We start from the raw sequence: 22,086 nt of genomic DNA on the forward strand, positions 1-22,086 counted from the left end.
TCAATTCCAACTACATAGCTCTTCAACAAGGTGGGTGGGGTGGGGTGGGGTCTATGACTTTTAACCAACAGGGTTCTTGTTTAGGAAAGCGCTCAACATCTTTCACAAAATGGGACCAGGTTGTGGTCACTTTGGAAGACTGCCAAGTCAGTGTCAGGCCCACGGCCTTTCCCCACCACCATCTATGGATGCAGTTTCTCTTCCCAGGGGCTGAGTGAAGAGAGTAATTTCAGAGACATCTTCTCTGACAGGAGAAAAGTTACACAGAATTCCAATCCATGGCCCTCACTGGCAACTTCTACCCCGTTTCCATGGCCGGGGTTATAATTCCATTCTTTTGACCCTCATCCCCCACCCCTTCAAACTCAGGGACCACCAGAGAAAGCCAAATTTGCTCCCCAAACCAAGCACTTGAGCAGCCCCCTCACCTAGTGAGCCCACCTCCAGCTCCCCCATGCCGACACCTCCCGCTCAGGCCCAGCCGGAGCCTTCCCTTTGCTTTCATCACAACGCTTCCCTCCCCTGCCTGCACTGGAGCCTCTGCCGGGGCAGGTGATGGTGGCTGATCACCTTGCTGTTGTGAGCTTTGAATGGCCAGCCTGTTTTCATTTGCACTGTGTTTATTTCTACAGAACCATCTCCATTCCCCACAAACACAGAAGAAGAGATAGAGAAGGGCAGGGAGGAGAGAAGTGTTCCAGGAAAAAGACCCCAGTCCAGTCTGCAGTTTCTCCCAGTTGTGGATGGAGCGGCAGATCCGGCAGCTAGGGCCAGCCAGCCTCTGCTCTTGTCTCCCATGAAGCCCCCGCTAGCCTTTTACAGCTTAAGCTCCTCGGTTAATTTGTCGTCAGTGCTTTTGAAGGCCATGGAGGTGCTGGGTAGCTCTTAAACTGAAGCTGCTGAGAGAGCAATGGGGCAGTTTGCACACCTCCATCTTCCACTGCGCAAAGGCCCTTGGCCCCGTGGGCCCCGCGGGCCCCGCGTGCACAGAGCAGGCACTTCCAGTACAGCTTGCACACGGCTATTTGCGTCCAGCATGTTTTCCCTCTCTCGCCTAATCTCCTTAAGCTCCACGGAGCAGGCCATCTTCACACCCCATGTAAGTGTGACAAGCAAGGCTTAGCCTCTCGAAATTCTTTTTCTTTATCACTGCCTCTGCTGCCCACCATAGGAGGTTTGAGCATCTCCACTCAGTCTTTGCTCTTGGGTTCATTCAAGATGCTTCTGGCAAACCTGAAACAGAGATTTCTGTATATAAAACTGAAGGAGAATTTGCTGCAAAGCCTTGGTTGTTGCCAGAGGGAGAAGCTGGGGTCACACCAAAGGGGAAATTCTGCTGGTCACAGCTGGCAGGGCCACCCAGTATGGACAGAGTTTTTTTTTGACACACCAAGGGGAATCGGTTGAATCTGGGGCACCACCACTGCTGCTGATGCTGTGAGCTGAGGGGGAGGCCGTGGGGACACACTGGGAGCCATGCTGGGCTGCGGGACCTCACGTTACTGTCTGCACAGCCTCGGGCCTGGTGAAGTTGCACTAAGGTTGTCTGGGATTCTTGGTGCAGGTCAGGGCTGGGAACACTGTGGGGGAAGCAGAAGCCAAGGAGGCTCCAACCCTGGCACAGTTAGGATGACTTTGTCCTTCTTGTGTAGGCCTGGTCAGGGCTGGTCCTTTCCAAAATCAGAGAATTCTTGTTTTGTGCTGGTGGAAAGGTTGCTGTTTGCTGAAGGGAGTGGGGGTTCTCTGTCTCCAGGACAGGAAGGGGGCTGGCAGACATTGCGTGCTGCCAGCCTTCCATCCTTCCGCTTGGTCCTCCTCTGGCCACTGATTTCTGCATTGCTACTCTGATTATGCTTAGAGTCAGGATTGAAGCAAGAATGGCAGGCTTGCTGAAACTCCTCTGCTTGGGGTTGGCAGAGACACTATGTGTACCTTGTGGGATGCGGAAGGAGCATTGCTGTTGGTCACATCAGCTGAAGCCTGGGGCTTCGGGGTGATGGTATAGCCTTCCAGCTTGGATCCATTGTAGCCTTGGAGCAAATATGTGGCCATCACTTTGTGGTACTTTTGGCCTATCAGGAGACCTGGATCCCTTCTCAAGTGTAACCAATGGACATCCTCAACTCAGGCCCTAGGGGTCCTTATAGTCATGGGGTGGATGACCATAAGGTTTTAGTTTGTTATCTTCATGACCCACATTCATCCATCAATCTTTCATGATTTGCCCTAAGGTGCTTCTCTTACTGGGAATGAGAATGAGAAATTTCTTTAGCAGGTTTTCACACTCTATGGACATGTAGAAGGGAATATGGTATTGTCCTCTCAGTACCTGCTCCCACAGCTTTGTGAATTTCTGTGCACCAGAAGTCGGGGATCTGCTGACCAACGTGTATAGGATGATTTCCACACTGCACACATCCACTGCGGGACCATCATACTTTTGTTGCTGAAAGAGTTCCGGGCCGCGTAAGGGGAGCTGCCACACAAGGTACCTAACTTGCTGCCAAAGGAATTCATTGCTTGAGCTAAAGTCTGCAATTTTGATGTTCACATCAGCATCCAAGAGCCGGGTTTCTGCCTTTATGTCTCTGTGGACAATAAACTTGCTGATGACAGCACTCTGCAGTAGACACTGTCTCTCAGAATTTGTCTGGGGCCACTTTTTCTATCATATATCCATCAGACACTAGGTAATGAAACTTCTCCTCCATTAGTGTACTCCATGACAAGGTAGAGTGAGTCCTCAGTCTCGATCACTTCAAATAATTTATGTTGGGATAATTCAAAGTCTTATTGATTCCTACATTGCAGGATAGTTTCTGGAGGCTGAAGGAACCCTGCCGAGTCTTGTCGACGATGGTCATGGCTACCTCTTTGTGGGTCAGGATGTGCCAGGCCAATTTCACCTTGGCCAAGTTACCAGTGCTGATGGTGTTGAGGAGCCAGCAGTTGCCAACGTGGGTCTCCTTCTCAGCAGAGACCGCAAAGAGGCCCTGCACACCCTGGACTCACTTGTGATCTTGGAGTCAAGGTGTCCCAAGGTTGGCTTAAAATTGAGAAAGCTGGTGAGAAGCTTGGTCAAAAAACACCACTTCCCAAGTCCACTTGCAAAACTGATCTTTATAATGGAAACAAACGATTCCAGACAAAAATAAAATAAACAAAACAAATGCTTTCAATTTTAGCTTTTCTGTGAGTGTGTAGTGGCGCAACGCTGTGGTTTTATTTAGCATTTTCCTGGCCCCAAAGGAAGTTGAGCACCTGTCCAGATGCTTATTGGCCATTTCTTGTTCTATGAGGTGCATGTTCAGGTCTTTTACCCATTTTTATACTGGATTGCCTGTCTTTTTCTTATTGGTTGTGGGTCTTATGCATATATTTTGGGTATGACTCTGTGTGCTTTTTCTCACTCATTGTTAACTCTTTGAAGCCACCTCCTACTTTTACCCATTGCTTATTCCCTTCCAGCCATTAGACTCCTTGTTCCCTGTACATGTCAGGCACACCCCCACCCCAGGCTCTCTCTCCTGTGTCTGCCTAGAACGTTCTTCCCCCAGAGATCCACATGGTTTTCTCTCCTACCTCTTTCAATCCTTTGTTCAAATGCTATCTTCTTATGCAGGTGTTCCGAGTCTCCCTGTTTGATTTTGACACTCTCCTTGCCCCTTCCATGTCTTATCTACCACACTCATCCATTGCTTTCTTTTAAAAAAAAAAAAAACTGTGTATTATGGAAAATTTCTAAAATACACAAAATTAGAAAGAATAATATAATGACCCTTTTCCACATATTTATCACCTGACATCAACAATTACCAACATTTCTGCAATCCTATTTTATTCATTCAGAAATACCTTAATCCATATCTTTAAATGATATATACTTTTTTTAAACATAGCCACCATGCCATCACAAAATCTAACAAAATTAACAGTATCATATTATACTAGTCCATATTCCATGTCTCAGTTTTCTCAGAGATGTCTTGTTACAGTTGATATGCCTGAATAAAAGTTCAAACCAGGTAAACACATTGTTTTTTCATAAAAATATCACTATTAAAAATACTATATATTTTACTTATTTATTTGCTTATTGTCTGTCTATCTCTTCCATTAGAATATCAACTCGGAAGTGATGTCATCAAGATGGTGAAATAGGTGGTTCCCAACTTCAGTCCTTCTCACAAGAAGATCAACTAGCAACCATCCATAGATAAGACACCATTGTGAAAATTCCAGACCCCTGGGGTGAAGTAGGTGCCCCCTTGGGCCACAGAGACTGAGATGAACCACCTTAGAAGGATAAAAAGAGCAATTTTGACCACATGACCCTTCCTCCAGGCAGACACAGCACCACACCAAGAAAGCCTATGGTTTCTCTGGCGGGTAATGAGAGCCCAAGGTGGACATCCAGATCTCCCAGCTTGCAGGACACTTCCAGGAGGACCACTTGGCCTTGTCTCATGGGGATCACTGGTAGAAGCTGTGGGGCTGCACCACTGGGGATCAGACAGAGATGGAGAAGGGATAGGGCTTACAGCGCCCAGCGTTCAGGTCTTGGAAGACCGCATTCCTACAGGCGGCAGCCTCAGATGGGGTAAATGCAAAGAAAACCACACCTGGCACACTGCTGTTAGCCATGACAGGAAAACAACCAACTTCCCATCAGGAAAAAAGACAAAACCCTGCTTAAAGGCAATAGAACATCTTTAAAGCACTGAAAGAAGGAAATGGCCAACCTAGAATTCTATATCCTGTTAAAATAAATAACTTTCAGAAAGAAAAGCAAAACAAAGACATTTTTGATTAAAAAAGAAAAATTTTTAGAAGCTGACTCTCACACAAAAAATGGCAAGTGGAAGGTCTTTAATCTAAAAGAAAATGATACCAAATGGAAATTTTTATCTATTGGAAGAAATAAAAATCACTGTAAAAGTAAACATCTTGGTAAATATAAAGACCATTTTTTTCTTCTCTTGAAGTATTTAAAAACCAATAGACTCTTCCTTTGGTTTTGATCCAGAAGGAATAATCATATTCCACATTTGCTTTCCCACTGAATGCAACTAAAAAACTGGGAGAACAAACAGTAGAGAAATAATAAAGTTGTAGACCTAAATACAAACATATCAATAATTACATTAAAAATAAATGGCCTAAGAACAACAATTAAAAGACAGAGATTGTCAGACTTGATTAAAAAAAAAAATCTAACTATATACTAACACTAACAACAAAAACACACTTGAAGTGTAATGATATAGCTATGCTAAAAGTAAGAAGATAGAAAAGATCAAATGCATCAAAACACAGAACCAAGGAAAACTGGTGCATTAGTTTCTACCAGAGCACAACAAATTATCACAAATTTAGTGGCTTAAATCAAAGTAAACTTATTATATCACAGTGTATGTGGTTCAGGAGTCCGAATACAAGTGAGCTGAATCCTGTGCTCAGGGAGGAGTTCAATAAGCTGAAATGAAAGTGCCTTCCTGGGCTGTAATCTCATCTGAGGCTGGGATTCTCAGATCTGGTGGAATTCAGTCCCTTGTCATTGCAGGAGTTAGGCCCTCAGCTCCTAGAGGACACTCATCATTTCCTGCCTTCTTTCCAGCATTCTCAACAACTTGTTTTCTTCCTTCAAGGCCAATAGTAGAGCTGCTGCATTTTTTTTAAAGGTTTACTTGATTAGCTCAGATATACCTAGGATAATCACCTTTCAATAACTCAAAATCAACAATTTGAGGACCTTAATTACATCTGCAAAATCCCTTCATCTTTGCCATATATCATAACCTAACTCTCCTATTTGCTGGTTATCTCCAGGGGAGAACATTATACAAGGATGTGAGGCATTAGGGGTCATCCCAGAATTCTACCTACCACGGATGGAATGACCAGATTAACATCAAAGTATATTTCAGAGTAAGAAAATTACTTGAAATAAACAGGAATATTACACACTGATAAAGGATCAATTCAGCAAGAAGACATGATAATTATAAATTTATGTGCACCTAAGAAGCAAAAATTGATAGAAATATTAAAAAAACTAGAGAAATCCAGTTTTCTTTGGAGACTTCACCACACCTCACTCAGCAATCGATAGAACAAGTAAACAGAAAATCATCAAGATGTAAAAAAAATGAACCAAATGGAGATAACTGACATTCATAGGCCATTCCACCAGCAACAGCACAATACACATTCTTTTCAAGGGTACATGGAACATTCACCAAGATATTCCATATTCTTGGCCATGAAATACATTTAAAAAAGTAGAAATCATGCAAGGTGTGTTCTCTAACCACAATGAACTTACTAGACAGGCTTCCCTTGTTTTTGTCATCAAGTTTCAATACTGAAATAGGGTCACCAGGTAAGAATTTTTTCTTTCAAAACAAGGCTAAAATGAGCTTTATTTGTTTAGTAATGTGTTATATACTATAGTTTTATAAGTACTGTGAACTTTCTATCAAAATCAGATGTTTCAATATGATTATTTTACTCTCAGGGCACAAAGTTTTCTTTTCATAAAGATCATAGAATCCTACCAGTTAGGAAACTGAAATCTAAGCATGTGTGCCAATTAGGGAGATAGCTGAGACTAGAGAGCCAGTTGTTCAGATTTCCTATGTATCCTCTTTCCATTAAATTATTTTATTCCCTTTATAACCCAAAGAATAATTTCATATGAATCAAACATTAACTAAAATTGTTTCCTTGTTTATGTATTAAATACAATGGCCACTTGGTAACTCTTTCCATAACTGTTTCTTCTACTTTCTTCTACATCCCTTGTTCCTCCTAACTCACTATTCCTTACATGAGATGCCAGATTCAAAGAAAGACAATTCATTTGAAATTACCCACAGAGAAAACAGCTCTAAAGTGACCAACACGTTTTCATGTTCAAAACCTTTGTCTCTCTAATTTCCTTTTCCAGTCTTTAACTCTCCGTGACACTTCCATATCTTCTTTAAGAAGACCACCACCACGACCATCATCATCCTTATTATTATCACCATTATTTCTAATCTTTACTGAGGATTTATTAAATACATGCAATGTTCTAATGCTTGACCTGCAATATCTAATTTAATCTTCACAAAAACCCCAAGTGAAAGAGAACATTGACATTTGACTCAGTCCTCTAGGCTGGATCAGAGTTAGTGAGAATATCCCAAAGGATGAACTCAATTTCCAATTCTTTTAGAAAAAATAGCTTCTAAGTCAGAATAAATATAGATCCATATTTACAAATTGCCCTAAAGGAAGCATCCATCTCCCTGACAAGTCTTGCATTCTGGAGTGTTTGTTCTCATTACAAACATCTATTCGTTTCATTTTCAAGAGAAGAAAGATGAACTTAGTGTATTTAGCCTTTTCTTCTATGATTTCTTTTAGTTTTGGAAAAGCTCCTAGGGTCAAGTGATACACAGAGAGGCAGCACTGACATGGCCCCATGGAGATGTGGCTGCAGAATCAGCAGACTTCTGGGCATAGGATAAACACCAGAGTCAAGAAGTACCAAATGTTGCGGTTATATCTCAATTCCCACTTGCTGGTGAGGCTTTGGTGGAAAGAATCCTGGACTAAAGTCAGTAGGCAGGGGGTTGGTATTCTAGCTCAGCAACTTATAGTTTTATTCTACATGAACTTGAGCAAACCAATATCCTTATCCAGTCCTCAGCTTTTTTCTCCTTGAGAAGAGATCCTTAATTGGAAGGGAATCTGATGTAGTGGTAAAGCCACCAGTTTTAGAGTCCAACAGAACTGAGATTGCATACGAGCTCAGCTACATACTAGTGTGTGTCCTTTGACAAGTTACGTAACCTCCCTGAACCTCAGCTGTGCCATAGGGAGTTATAGAATGAGTGTTTTGCTTCAAATATTTTATAAAAAATGAATTAAATACTCATTTCTTAGAGGATTAAATTAGAACATAGTTAAAATGCTAAACACAGGGTATATACCCCATAAATGTATCTGACATTCTTTCTGGTATGGACATTTGATACCTCATTCATCTCTATCCCAAGGGTAAACTAAGAAGTCAATCCCCTTCATCACTGTAAGTGTATGTATATACAGGTAGGAGATAGCGTCGGAATACATGAATGCACTGCCAAGACCTTAGGAGAAAAGATCCCCAAAAGACATCATAATGGGGAATGAGAAGGATCAGCCTCTCAGCTGTACCTTGTTGATTGCTCAAGCTTTGTAGGCTGATCCACTCTATATAAATTTTACATGTAATCAAAGAGACAGCCTTGACTCTGAGCCCAAATATCATTGTATCAGTATCTTAGAAAAAGCTAAAAAACAAGGATCACTGCTTTTTCCAAGCTACCTTGAGGCCATTTGATGATAATTTAATGATAATTTCCTCTCCTCCAAAGCCTGTTCGATAAACTAAATGGCATAACTGCAAACACCAGGTTTTCCAGGCTTTCTAAAGTCTGTCAATGGTGGCCTCACCACTTCTTACCTCCTTCCCTTTTTTCCTTTTATACATCAACTTTAATGACATAAATTGCATATAATAAAATACACAGATATTAAGTGTACACTTTGATGAGTTTTGACAAATGTGCACATACATATAAACATCACCCAAATCAAGATACATAGTATTATTCTCAGGGAAGAAAGTTCCCTCGTGCCCCTTCTCTGTTAATTCCCCCACCACTACTCCAGGCAACCACTATCTAATATCTACCTCTATGGTTTGCTTAAACTAAAACTTTGTATGAACGGAATCATACAGAATGTACTCTTGGTTCTGACTTCTTTTTCTCAAGATAACCTTTTTGAGATTTATCTTGTTGACAGAATGAGTTTTTTCCTTTATATTTCCAAGTAACATTCCATTGTATTACTATACCACTATTTCTTTAGCTTTTTTCTATAATTTACTTTGTATTCATTTATTTTTTGTTTTTTCACTTATGTGCATTTTCAATTGAGATACAATTAGGACGACAAAATTAACTATTTTAAAGTGTACAATTCACTGGACTTTAGCATATTCACAAATTGTGCAACTATCATCACTCTAATTCTAGAACATTTTCATTTCCCCAAAAGAAATCTCATATCCATTAGCAATCATTCCTCATTCTCTTTTTCCCCCAGTCCCTGGAACCTATCAATCTACTCTCTGTCCCTATGGATCTGCCTTTTCTGGATATTTAATATAAATGGAAGTATACAATATGTAGTCTTTTGTGTCTAGCTTCTTTCATTTAATATAATATTCTCAAGGATCACTCATGATGTAGCATGTATCAGTACTTCATTCCTTTTTATGGATAAGTAATATTTAATTGTATGGATATACTACATGCTGTTTATCCAGTCATCAATTGATGGACATTTGGGTTATTTCCATTTCTTGACTGCTATGAATAATACTGGTATGGATATTTGTGTACAAGTTTTTGTATAAAATATGTTTTTAACTACCTTGTGTATTGAAGGGGAGGAAGACTATCCTCTACCCATTCTGGGTCCTTTCTAGCTGGGCTACAAATTAAACTGACATGAGACTGAATAGCAGCAGAAAATCAAACAAAGCTTTATAACATGTATACATGGGAGAGACCTGGAAAAACTGGGTAACTCGACAAAATGGCAGAGGTTCTCCACTTAAATATCTTCTTCAGCTAAAGACAAAAGAGGGTGTTGGGGGTGGGGGGAGTCAGTTATGGGAGATTACCAGAAAAGCACAGTAAATAAGAGTAAAGTTATTATGCAGCCTCACTTTCCACATTGATAAGTTTCTAGAGATGAGGTCATCCCCCCTTCTTCCTGGTACAGAGAGGGAGAAACCTTTACAAATGGAGATTTCTCTTACAAATGTGAATGTTTGGTAGACAGAACTTTGATAAGAATGGGCTTAGGAAGGACCCTCCCAGTCTATCAACACCCAGAGTTATCTAAGGTGATGGCCTGTCCTGGGGACAGGCCTTCTATCTTAAATCCTTTTAGGCAGTTAGTAGAGGGGGAGGTCAAAGTTTCTTTCAGAGTCTTCTGAGCCTTTATTGTCTTCAGCTTGAAATAATCCACAAACCAGAGTGGGACATCTTGGGGTGGCCTGCCCTGAACCCCATCTGTATATACACAGAAGTAGAATTGTTCTAGGCTGTCTATTTCTTCATGTGGATTTGGATTCCTATCCAGTAGCCTTTCATTTCAACCTAAACGACACTTTTTTAGTAATTTGTTAGGTCATGTCTGTTAGTGACAAATTCTCTCAGTTTCTGTTTATCTGGTAATGACTTAAATTCTTTATTTTTAAAAAATATTTTTCTTAAACGTAGAATTCTTGGGTGACAGTCTTTATTCATCCCTTTGAATATGCTATCCCATAGCCTTCTGTTAACCACGGTCCCTGATTAGAATTCAGCTGTTAATCTAATGGGGATCCATTGTATGTGATGAAACACTTCTCTTTTCTGCTTTCAATATTCCTTGTCTTTGTTTTTTGACAGATTGATTATGTGTGTCTATGTGTGGATCTTTTTTAGTTTATTCCATTTGGAATTCATTGAAATTTTGAGATGTGCACATTAATGTCTTCATTAACTTGGGGAGTATTTGGCCATTATTTCTTCAAGTACTGTTTCTCTGTCTCTCTCTTTCTCTCTCTCTTACTCTCTCTCCTTTGCTTTTGGGACTTTCACCATGTGTATGTTGGTATGATAATCATGCTCTGCAGGTCCCTGAAGCTCTGTTTATTTTTCTCCATTCTATTTCATCTCTGTTCCACTGATTCAATCATCTTAATTGACCTGTATTCAAGTTTGCTTACCTATTCTTTCTTCTGTTTCCTCACATCTGCTGTTGAGCTCCTCTAGCATGGCAATTATTGTACTTTCAACTGCAGAAATGCAAGTTGGTTCTTTTGTATACTTTCTATCTCTTGTTGTAATTCTCTATTTGGTGAGACTTTATTCTCATACTTTCCTTTAGTCCTTTAGACATGGTTTCCTTTAGTCCTTTAGACACGGTTTCCTTTAGTTTTTTGAACCTATTTAAAATATCTGATTTCAAGTTTTGCCTATAACTCCAACATCTGGGCTTCCTCAGGGACAGTTTCTATTGACTGCTTTCTTCTCCTGTGTATGGCCATATATTCTTGATTTTTCTTGTTGTAATTTGAATATTTAAAAAATTATAAGGTAGCAACTGTGGAAATCAGATTTCTCTGCATTCAGAGTTTATTCTTGTTATTTATTTGTTTAGTGACTATCCTGAATTAATTCTGTAAAGTTTATATTCTTTATCATGTACGAAGTCTCTGCTCAGTTAGCTTAGTGGTAGTAGTGATTAGACAGAAATTTCCTTAATTTTTGGAACCAGTAAGTCTTTGAGAGTTTTCCAAAAAATTCTACTTGGTGTGCATGTTGGTACTTGCTTTCAGCATTTTTACTTTTAGCATTCATTTCCTGTTTTCACAGAGCCTCAAGGTCAGCTAGAGGAGAGAGCTTAGGACCATCTCAAATCTTTCCTGGAGAAGATGCATACAACCCTGGGTATGTACACAGCCCTATGCATGTATGTGGTCTGCTAAATTCCCAGTGATATGTCAGAACTTTTGAAAACCCCCAATGGATATGTCATCCCAAGCTTTACCTTTAAAAGATTTTTATCAGCTTGTTGTTTGCCTCAAATACATTAGACCTAAGGCAACTACAATGTTAAACAATTTTCATTGATTGCTTTCAACAAACATTCTCTCCAACACAAACACCTCAAGGAAATAGTTCTTCACATTGGGAGACTGCCTTAGTCTGTTTGGGCTACAATGACAAACTATCATAGACTGGGTGTCTATTAAACAATAAACATCTATTTCTCAGAGTTCTAGAGGCTGAGAAGGCTAAGATCAAGGCACCAGCATGGTCATGTTTTGTTGAAGGTCCTCTTCCTGGTTCGTAGCTGGTACCTTCTCACCATGTCTTCACATGGTGGAAAGGGGCTGGGGAGCTCTGTAATGTCTCTTTTATAAGAACACTAATCTCATTCACAAAGGCGCCACCTTTATGACCTGAGCAACTCCCAAAGGTCCCACCTCCTAATACCATTACCTTTGGAAGTTAGGATTTCAACACATGAAATTTGAGGGGAAACATTCAAAGCAGAGACCTCTGAGTCAGGTCAAAGAAAGTCTTACGAGTGGGATTTTTCAGGGACTCAACAGGTTAAATAATGACAGTTATTTGGAAATTGGTCTTTGGAGGAGTTCCATTTTACTGCGTCTAGAGGCTGCTTGGCTGATGGTTTTCACCATGCTTGTGGGCCTATTGGTTGTCAAGGCTATCATAAGTCTGGCAAGAGGGGGAGGGAAATAAAGAAAACTAAAACATAAGAAAGTTTGCATTTCTTATTGAGATTCATCCTTTCTTCTTGAATAAACACTACTTGGATTGTTGCAAGTCTGCGTTTTTTTTGTTTTTTTTTGTGTGTGTGTGAGGAAGATCAGCCCTGAGCTAACATCCATGCTAATCCTCCTCTTTTTGCTGAGGAAGACCGGCTCTGAGCTAACATCTATTGCCAATCCTCCTCCTTTGTTCTCCCCCAAAGTCCCAGTAGATAGTTGTATGTCATAGTTGCACATCCTTCTTAGTTGCTGTATGTGGGACGCAGCCACAGCATGGGCGGAGAAGCGGTGCATTGGTGCACGCCCGGGATCCAAACCCGGGCCACCAGTAGCGGAGCGTGCACACTTAACCACTAAGCCACGGGGCCGGCCCGCAAGTCTGTGTTTAATTTCCAAAGTTGTGAAAAATATTAATAGTGACAATTTTTGTGAGTGCTCTCTTTGCTTTACAGTAAAGAGAATTTTCAGAGATTCTTACTTCTCCATTCCTGCTGACATCTCTTCTTTCCTTTTTTGCTATTATGAATATAGCTCCTATGAAACTTCCTTGTATGTCTTTTTGTGGAAATATGCTTTTATTTATCTTGAATAAATATTGAGGGTAGTAACAGGGTAGGTGTTTATTCAACTTTATGAAACATTAACAAGTGGTGTTCCAAAGTGATAGTGTATATGTCTTTCATCTTTTTGGTTAAATATATTCATAGGAATTTATTCATGTGGATGCTATTGTAAATGGAATTGTTTTCTTAACCTCCTTTTTATATCGTTTATTGCTGGTGTATAGAAACATAACTGACTCGCGTATTGATATTTTACTTTGCAACTTTGATGAATTTATTAATTAGCTCTCGTAGTTTGGGGGTGGATTCTTTAGTACTTCCATATGTAGGATTACTTTATCTAAATAGAGATAGTTTTGCTTCTTCCTTTCTATTTTGGATGCCCTTTATTTCTTTTCCTTGCCTAATTACTTTGGATAAGACTTCTAATACAATGTTGAATAATACTGGTAAATATGGGCATCCTTGTCTTGTTCTTGATCTTAGGGGAAAACTTTCAGTCTTTCAACATTGAGTGTGATGTTAGCTGTGGGTTTTTGGTAAATGCTATTTATGATGTCAAGGAATTTCCTTCCTAGTCATAGTTTTCTGAGTGTTTTTACCATGTTATGGTGTTGAATTTTATCAAATGCTTTTTCTACATTTATTGAGATGATCATGTGTTTTTATTTTTTTTCTTTCTATTAATATGGTGTGTTAAATTAATTGAATTTTTTATGTTGAATCATCCTTGTATTGCTGGGATAAAACTTACTTTGTCATAATGTACAATCCTTTTAATGTGCTGTTAGATTTGGTTTGCTAGTATTTGTTGAGGATTTTTGTGTCTATATTGATAAGGGATATTGGTCTGCAGTTTTTGTGTGGTATATTTGTCTTTGGTTTCAGGCAAATAATGGCCTCATAGAACATGTTAGGAAGTGGTCTCTCCTTTTGTATTTTTTGGAAGAATTTGTGTAGGATTTAGTGTTACTTCTTTTTTAAATGTTTGGTAGCATTCACCAGTGAAGCCATAGGCTCCCGGACTTTTCTGTGTTGGGAGGTTTTGCTTATTAATTCAATTTATTTATTTGTTATAAGTCTGTTTGGATTCTATTTCTTCTTGAGTCATTTTTCATAATTATTGTGTTTCTAGGAATTTGTTTATTTTACCTATATTATCTAATTTGTTGGCATATAATTGTTTTTAGTATTTTCTTAAAATTCTTTTAATTTCTGTAAGGTCAGTGGTAATGTCCTCATTTCAATGTCTGAGTTTAGTTATTTGTGTATTCTCTCTTTTTTTCTTAGTCAATCTAGCTAAAGTTTTGTCAATTTTGTTGATCTTTCCAAGAAACAACCTTTGGTTTCACTAATTCTATGTTTTTCAGCTCTCTATTTAATTTACTTCTTCTCTAATCTTAATTGCCTTCCTTCTACAAGCAACAGAACTACCAGATATCTGTCAGATGTTGGATTTAACAGAAAAGAGATTCCAAAGTAGCCATTCTAAACAAGTTCACAGAACTAAGGAAAGTATGATTAAAGAAGTAAATGAAGGTATTATGACAATGCCATAACAACTAGAGAATATCAATAAAAAGATGAAACTCATAAAGAAGAATTGAATGGAAACTTTGGAGTTGAAAAGTACAATAACTCAAATAAAAAGTCACTGGAGGGCCTCAACATTAGAATTAAAAAGACAGAACAAAGAATTAGTAAACTTGAACACATATTGATAGAGCCCATGCAACCCAAAGAACAAAGGGGAAAAAGAGTGAAGACAAATGAACGGAGCCTCAGGGAACTGTAGGACACCACTAACCGTACCAACACACACGTGATGGAAGTGACAGAAAGAGAGGAGAGAGAAAGAGAAACAAAAGAAATTCAAGAAATGACTGAAAAGTTCCCAAAATTATTTAAAAGAAATAATCTATACATCCTAGAAAATTGATGAGCTCCAAATGGGATGAAGATAAAGAGACTCATAAAAAGACACATCATCGTAAACATGATGAAAGTCAAAGACTAGGGAAACCTTGAGAGCATCAGGAGAAAAATAATGCATCACTTTCAAGCGAATCCAAATAAAATTAACAGTTGACTTGTCAGAAGAAGCAGTGGTGTTAAAAAGTAGTTGAAAATTGGCACCAATCTTTACTTACATTTCTTTCAGAACATTACAAAAAAAGGTTTACATTTAAGATTTTCTTGACTCTCTTCTATATTCTCACACCCCCTAGCTACTCTAGAGCTTCCTGCTCTCCATCTACATATTCCCCTTTGCCAAAAACTTTCTGTGAAGACCCAGCCCACCTGCCTCTTATCTTTTTGTTCCTCCCCCTTTTTTATTTCCAACTCTCCAGTGTTGTCTGTCCATACCCATTCCAAAACTCAACTGACAAAAAATGAGAACCCTCTGTAAGGGATAGGATAGTATTGAACTGAAGCAGGTAAATATCAAATTCTCTTTATTAAGAAGAGTTGGGGGCCTGGCCCGGTGGCACAAGCAGTTAAGTGTGCATGGTCCGCTGTGGCGGCCCGGGGTTCACCACTTTGGAACCCAGGTGCACACCAACACACCGCTTGTCAGGCCATGCTGTGGTGGCATCCCACATAAAGTAGAGGAAGATGGGCATGGATGTTAGCCCAGGGCCCATCTTCCAGGGCCAGTCTTCCTCAGCAAAAAAGAGGAGGGTTGGCATTGGATGATAGCTCAGGGCTGGTCCTCCTCACAAAAAAAAAAAAAAAAAAAGAAACGTTGGACTGTGGGAGTACCAAGGGCCACGAAAAGTCATACAAGTTAATCTGTGGGACCCAACTAATTCATGGGTTCTGCGGGTCTTCACTGCGGAAGAGATGTGTGAACCAACATCTGTATATGACTAGCATTAGCTGGGTGAAAAATGGGAAAGAACATTTCAAGCAAAGAGGATTATTTGCACAAATATCCCAAAGTGGGAATGAGAATGATGCATTGGAGAAGCAGAAAAAGAGAGCTGTGTTGGCTGAAAAGCAATGAGTAAAGTTTAGAATGGCTGAGGTAAGGTTTGTAGTATAGAACATGGTAGACTTTGTACTCCATGTTAAGAAGTGCTTTTCTCTATTTTCCTTTCAGAGCTGACATCCAATGACTCCAACTCCTTCAATCATGAATCATTCACCTACTCTCATTGACCCACCTGGAGAGGATCTATTGAAGTACAATATCTTAAATCAGAGGCTTCCAAAGGACTGTGGTTTTATTATTTTTAAGCATAGACAGAAATTAAAAACATTCACATAGTGCTTGTTTAATGGGGTGGATGAGGCTCATCAGTAATTAGTAGCAACATTTGCATATAATTAATCCTTTGATGCTTTATAAACCACTTCTCTTAAGAAGACTTCAAGGTTGTGTTTATACTCTTCAATCTGTATTTTGTTTTTAAGGAAAAAAAGCATTCTGTCAAATTTCAAATAAGGGAGGGAGTTAGAGAGATTCTACTGACGTCATTTGGCTCAACTGGGAGGCTCTACATGCTCACGCAGGAGCTCCTAGGAGAGAACCAGTGACCACAGATCAGTGACTGAGGATGCCTCCCTGCCTCAGGCAAAAACAAACAGAGAGTAAAGACTTTTTTCCTTCACCTGATTTAAAGCTATCTTTGTATATCTGCTCCCACCTGCCACCCAGCATTTGTATTTTCTCTACTTTGGAAATCTTCTCTTCATAGTCTCCGTATCCTGAATGTATCTAGTGCTACACACTGGGAATTGGAAAAGAGAATGGGGAGGGAGAGTTGTAGGAAAAATATTATGCTGGCTACTCAAACCTGTCCCCAACAAAGATGATATGTATGTGATTGTGTAAGGGGAGAGGGACTATTTTACTGAGCATGAGTGTGTGAGGTTTTGAGAACATAAGTATGTTGAATTTGAGCATTTTTTTATTTTTGTGATTTTGCATTTGATTCACTGTGAGAGATGTGAATGTATGTGAGATACATATATATAAATATATATACTTTAAATGTGTGTGTGTGTGTGTGTATATATATGTATAGCTTTAAAAACTCATTCACAAAACAATAAACTGAGATTGTTCTGGTCTGTGTATTGCAAATCCCTTTCTCTTTGGATGTCCACCTGTGAGAAACTCGTGAAATGGAGACTAAATTACTTGTGTTTGAAATGTCTGCCTACAGATACTTATTTCCTGTTTTTTAACTGTTACTGATCAACCTGACTGTTAGTCAGTCAGCAATCAGCAACATTTACTGATTTTACTGTGCCAGGCAGGAAGAGGTGCTAAATGCTGAGACCCTGACTTCAGAGAACTCACGGCAACAAAGAGAAACAGCAGGAATCAGACTGCTAAATATAGTCTGCCGTCTTGAGTGAACAAATGAAGGCAGTTCTCTTCAAGAGCACTCAACACTCAAGAGTGAAAGGGTGGTGAACAGTGTTAGTGCAGAGAGGGATTATAATTCCTTTTTTCTAAGTCCCATCTTGGGGGCTATATGTGTCGAGAAGATTGTTGGTTAGCTTTCATTTTGAGCCATTGGACATCCCAGAAACTCCCATTCTCTATTCTTCTTTCTCACCAATGACTACTGTGGAATATGACATTAGTGGGCCTGTCCTTTCCTGTTTGGCAGTCTCAGTTGCACAGAGCAAAAAAAAAAAAAAAAAGAATAGCAGACATTTGGTCCTGTCCAAAGCATCCATAAGACATTTAGTCCATAAGACATTAGGTCCACACTAAAAGGTCCTTAATATTTGCAGGACCATTTGGTCCTGTCCAACACATCCATAAGGCATTTGGTCCATGCCAAAAGGTCCTTGATACTTGGTCCTGTCCAAAACCATTTGGCATGGACCAGATATGCTCATGGACATTTCGGACAGGACCAAATGTCAAGGACCTCTGGTGTGAACCAAATGACTTATGGACCAAATATCTTACGGACGTTTTGGACAGGACCAAGTATCAAGGACCTTTTGGTGTGGACAAAATGTCTTATGGAGGTTTTGGACAGGACTAAACGTCCTGCAAAGAAAACATAAAGCACAACAAGGGGACAAAGAAGGAAGGAAGAGGTGAACCCAAGGAAGAAAGGCACTGGAGGACAGCCTGAAAAGATAAGGACATGGGAGTAGGAAGCCAGAGGTCTAGATTCTAGTAATTACTTGGCCATTCAATATGTGCAATTATATCCTTTAATCTTTCTGTTAGTAGGATGAAGTGGTTATCTTCAGTTTTCAACATGTATTCTGTGGAGGTACCACACAGGTGACCTTGGCGGATAAGAGGTAGGATTTTTATCTATTTCATGGCATGAATTTGATTGGGAAAAGACTCTGTCACTAATACATATTTGAAAGTCCTTGGATAAAGTGCTGTCTCAGGCTCTTCCTGGTTTCGAAACTCTCACAATTGAGCATTCTCTTAGGAAGGCTCGACCTATGCAGTGTGGCTTCCAGAAACTGCAAGAGATACTCTTATTCCATCACAGTCTGTTCTCTTGAAGGTGACAGTTTCCTCTTAGTGTCTCCAGGAATTCAGAGAGAAAAAGATTCTCTAAAAGACCACAAGGGAGATATTTTAAAGATTTTGGTGATCTCAAGGGAGGCAAAATACGCACAAAGTCTCATTTTTAAGATTCACTTACACTGCTGCGTTTTTCTCACTCTCATAGTATCCGTGTTCTCTTTTTACACCGGATTCAATTCCACAGCCAATTAATACGATCACTATTGTGCATATATTTCAACCTCCTTGTCCCTCTCTTTAGGGTTATTCTAGTTTCTCTTAAAATCGCAGTTGCTTAAACTCCTCACTTACTCAGAGCTGCATCAGTATAGCTAAATGTGGCTTTTTACATACAATTTTACATTTTAATACAATTTTTTTACAATTTTAACAAATTTTAACTACTCACGTTAAAATATGACAACAAATGTTGAGCACACCCTTTATTGTTCAGCAATCAAACTATAGCTCCCTAGTCCATTAATTTTATTACTTGCCTAGGGGGTTATTTCACACATTCCTTTCTCTCTCCAAACCCCATTCTCACCGGGCATTCTACTTCATTAGGAAAGTGGAAGCAACCAGAGGAGAACTTCCACAAGCTTCCCTACCACAACTACTCCCATCCTAGCATCTGTGTCCATACACTTGGCCTTCTCTTCTATTACTACATAGGGATTACTCACGCTCCTATTTAAAGCCAACCCCTTCATATCTGAACTATGTACCACCCTTCATCTATTCAAGCACTTCTCTCAAAAATGTTCCCCTCTCTCTTCCATGTCATCATTATTTCCCACTCCACTGGATTATTACACCACCATTCAAATGTACTGTTATGTCTTCTATCTTAAAAATAAATGAGTGTATCTCTGGACTCATTTCTCCTTCAATTACCATCTCATTTCTCTATTTCCCTTTAGAGCAAAATGTCTAAAAAATATTGTTTTTGCCCATCAGGCTCTTTCCTCCCATTCTTTCAAACCCACGCCATTCAAACTCTTCCCACCACTCCACTGAAACTGTTCTTAACTAAGGTCACCAATAGTCTCCACATGCTAAGTCCAATGATATGTCCTGAGTCCTCATTTTACTTGACCCATCATTAGCATTTTATACAGCTTATCACTCCCTTCTGTAAAATCTGTCTGTTTAGTTTCTGGGATACCATACACCCATGGTTCTTTCCCTTCCTTCTCTTCTATTTCTCCTCAATCTGTTTTGCAGGTTCTTCTTCTTTCTCAGACATTTCACCTTTGATGTGACCCAGGACTCAGTTCTTAGAGCTTCTCTTCTATCTAGTTCATTTCTGGGATAAAATCATCTCTAGTGTCACAGCTTTAAGTAAGATTTATGCCCTAACGACTCCCCGCCAGGCTATCTCCTCTGAAATGCTCACCGCCCCCAGTCAGATGTTGCTCCTGAAATTTAGCTCATATGTCCAGTTTCCTACCTGACATCTCCACTTGGATGTCTGATGAGCATTCCGCAATCATTGTGTCCAAACAGAACTCTTAAGTTTCCACCCCACTCCCACATCTACTCTACCCACACTTTCCTCATGTCACTAACGGCACATGACTCTATTCTTTCATTTACTCAGACCAGAATCATTGCTTTCTTAATTTCTCTCACACCCCATATTCAGTCCCAGAGAAAGTCCTCCACCTAAATTTTATATCCAGAATCACATCACTTCACATTTTCTCCTGTCTAAGCCACTATCATTTATGGAAATTTTATGGATTATTGCAATTGATTTTCAACTGACTTATCTACTTTCCCCTTCGCCCCTCTACAGTCTAGTCTCAGCACAACAGCTGGGATAATCATATTAAAATTAACCAGGTCATGCCTCTTCTCTGCTCAGAACATTGTGATCTTCTCCACAGCAGTCAAAATAAAAGCCAAAGCCCCTAACAATAACCTATAGAGACACTATAAGACCTAACTCCCTATTAGCTCTCCTGATCTCATCTTCTACTATTGTCTTCTCACTCCATACAGACACCTGACCTCCTCAATATATAGGTATATGCCAAACATGCGACTGCTTAAGAATTTTGCAGTCTTTTCCTCTGCATGCGACTCTCTCTCCAGATAGCCACGTCTCATACCTCACCTCCAAGACTCTGTTATAGTGTTAATTTCCCAATGAACCCCACCCTTACCATCTCTATTTAAAACTGCACACCCAATATCCAGCATTCCCAAACCCAAAGCATTTGTGTAATTCAGATGAGAAAAGGGAATCACTCCAGATCTTTAAATAGAATACATTTAATTCAGAGAATTGATGACAAAGTTGATGGAAGAGCTGAGACGCCAAAAAGAGGATGGAGAGGCAATCCAGATATCAGCCATCCCATAGGACTAGAATCTCATGGGATCAGAAAGACTAACAAAGTGTTAACAGAGCTCAGAATCTGGGGCTGTCCGGTGTGAGCTAAAACCACAATGGAGGCTACCCAGCTATAGCTGGGAGTGTAGAAGGAACTGTTTGGCTAGATGCCCCAGGGCGCAGAGATATGTGGAAGGAGAAACACCAGCGCTTCTATCCATCTCCCAACCTCCATTATTTCACACTGGGCAAACCTACACAAAAGCCAGAAGGCAAGAGAGATTAAGAAATGCAGTTCCCCTTAATGCACAGTAAAACTGATATGGGCAGAGAATAAGCAGGCAGCTGACTTGCACTTACCATCTTCTAAGTGTACCAGATAATGCAACTGGTTTATTATTTCTCTACCCACTCCCACAAGATCAAAGCTCTACAAGGGTGTGGATTTTTCTCCATTTTATTCTCTGGGATGTCCCTAACACTTAGAAATACGCCTGCCACATAGTGCCAAATGCATTTGTTGACTTGAGTGAATATGGCAGAATATGAGAGTGGAGAAATGGATCTGTTTCTTAATCTCATCATAAAATTAGTTAGTTTTTTTTTTTTATGAAACTTATCTACCTAAAGGGAAAAATTTTATTCACTAGAAATTACCCATAAGGATTTATTGTAGAAAAAGTTATCAGAAGGAAAGAACTAAAGTAGATGGGCTGCAGAGGACAGAAGCATAACACTGCTACCTTCCGCAGGCCACTTTCGTGGATGTAGAAGTGGTGCTCTGTGGACTGCAGAAAGGAGGAAGGAGGAATACCTATCCAGGTGTCAGAGAGAGTTTCCAAGAGGAGTGATGCATGTGGAGTGAAGATAGAGAAAGAGGTCTTGGACAGCTGTACGTTCAGGAATAGAGTGACAAACAATCAGGGAGAGGAGAATGTTAGGACACGTTTCTGTGGACTAGGAACTGGATGCCCTTTAACAGATTATCAGTGATGACAGTAAAGATAGAATAACCCTGAACTGCCTCTTTCCTCTAAACTGCTTCTTTGAATCTGATAGCACCAAGACTGGGACATTAGTGGCCCCTGGATTAAGATGGGTTAACCTTACGCAAATCTGTGTCGGTCTTGCTCACAAGACCTGCACGTTGTGCGGCACCACTCCCTAGCTGAGGAAACTGTTCACGTGACTCTTACGTGCTCCTGTTCATTTATTCAGTGTGTGGTTCCTAAAGGCCTGCCGCAGGCTGCATGCAAGCTGGAGCCACAACAAGGACACAACTCTTGCTCCC

General features: G+C 39.9%; 1 pseudogene; it reads right to left on the reverse strand.

The window, feature by feature from the left end:
- Window positions 1-816: 816 nt before the first annotated feature.
- The window catches only part of LOC131409166 (serine/threonine-protein kinase MARK2-like), a 28,891-nt pseudogene continuing 7,621 nt past the window's right edge, over window positions 817-22,086 (reverse strand).

Source organism: Diceros bicornis, chromosome 7, assembly GCF_020826845.1.
Source record: "Diceros bicornis minor isolate mBicDic1 chromosome 7, mDicBic1.mat.cur, whole genome shotgun sequence".
Classification (NCBI taxonomy): domain Eukaryota; kingdom Metazoa; phylum Chordata; class Mammalia; order Perissodactyla; family Rhinocerotidae; genus Diceros; species Diceros bicornis.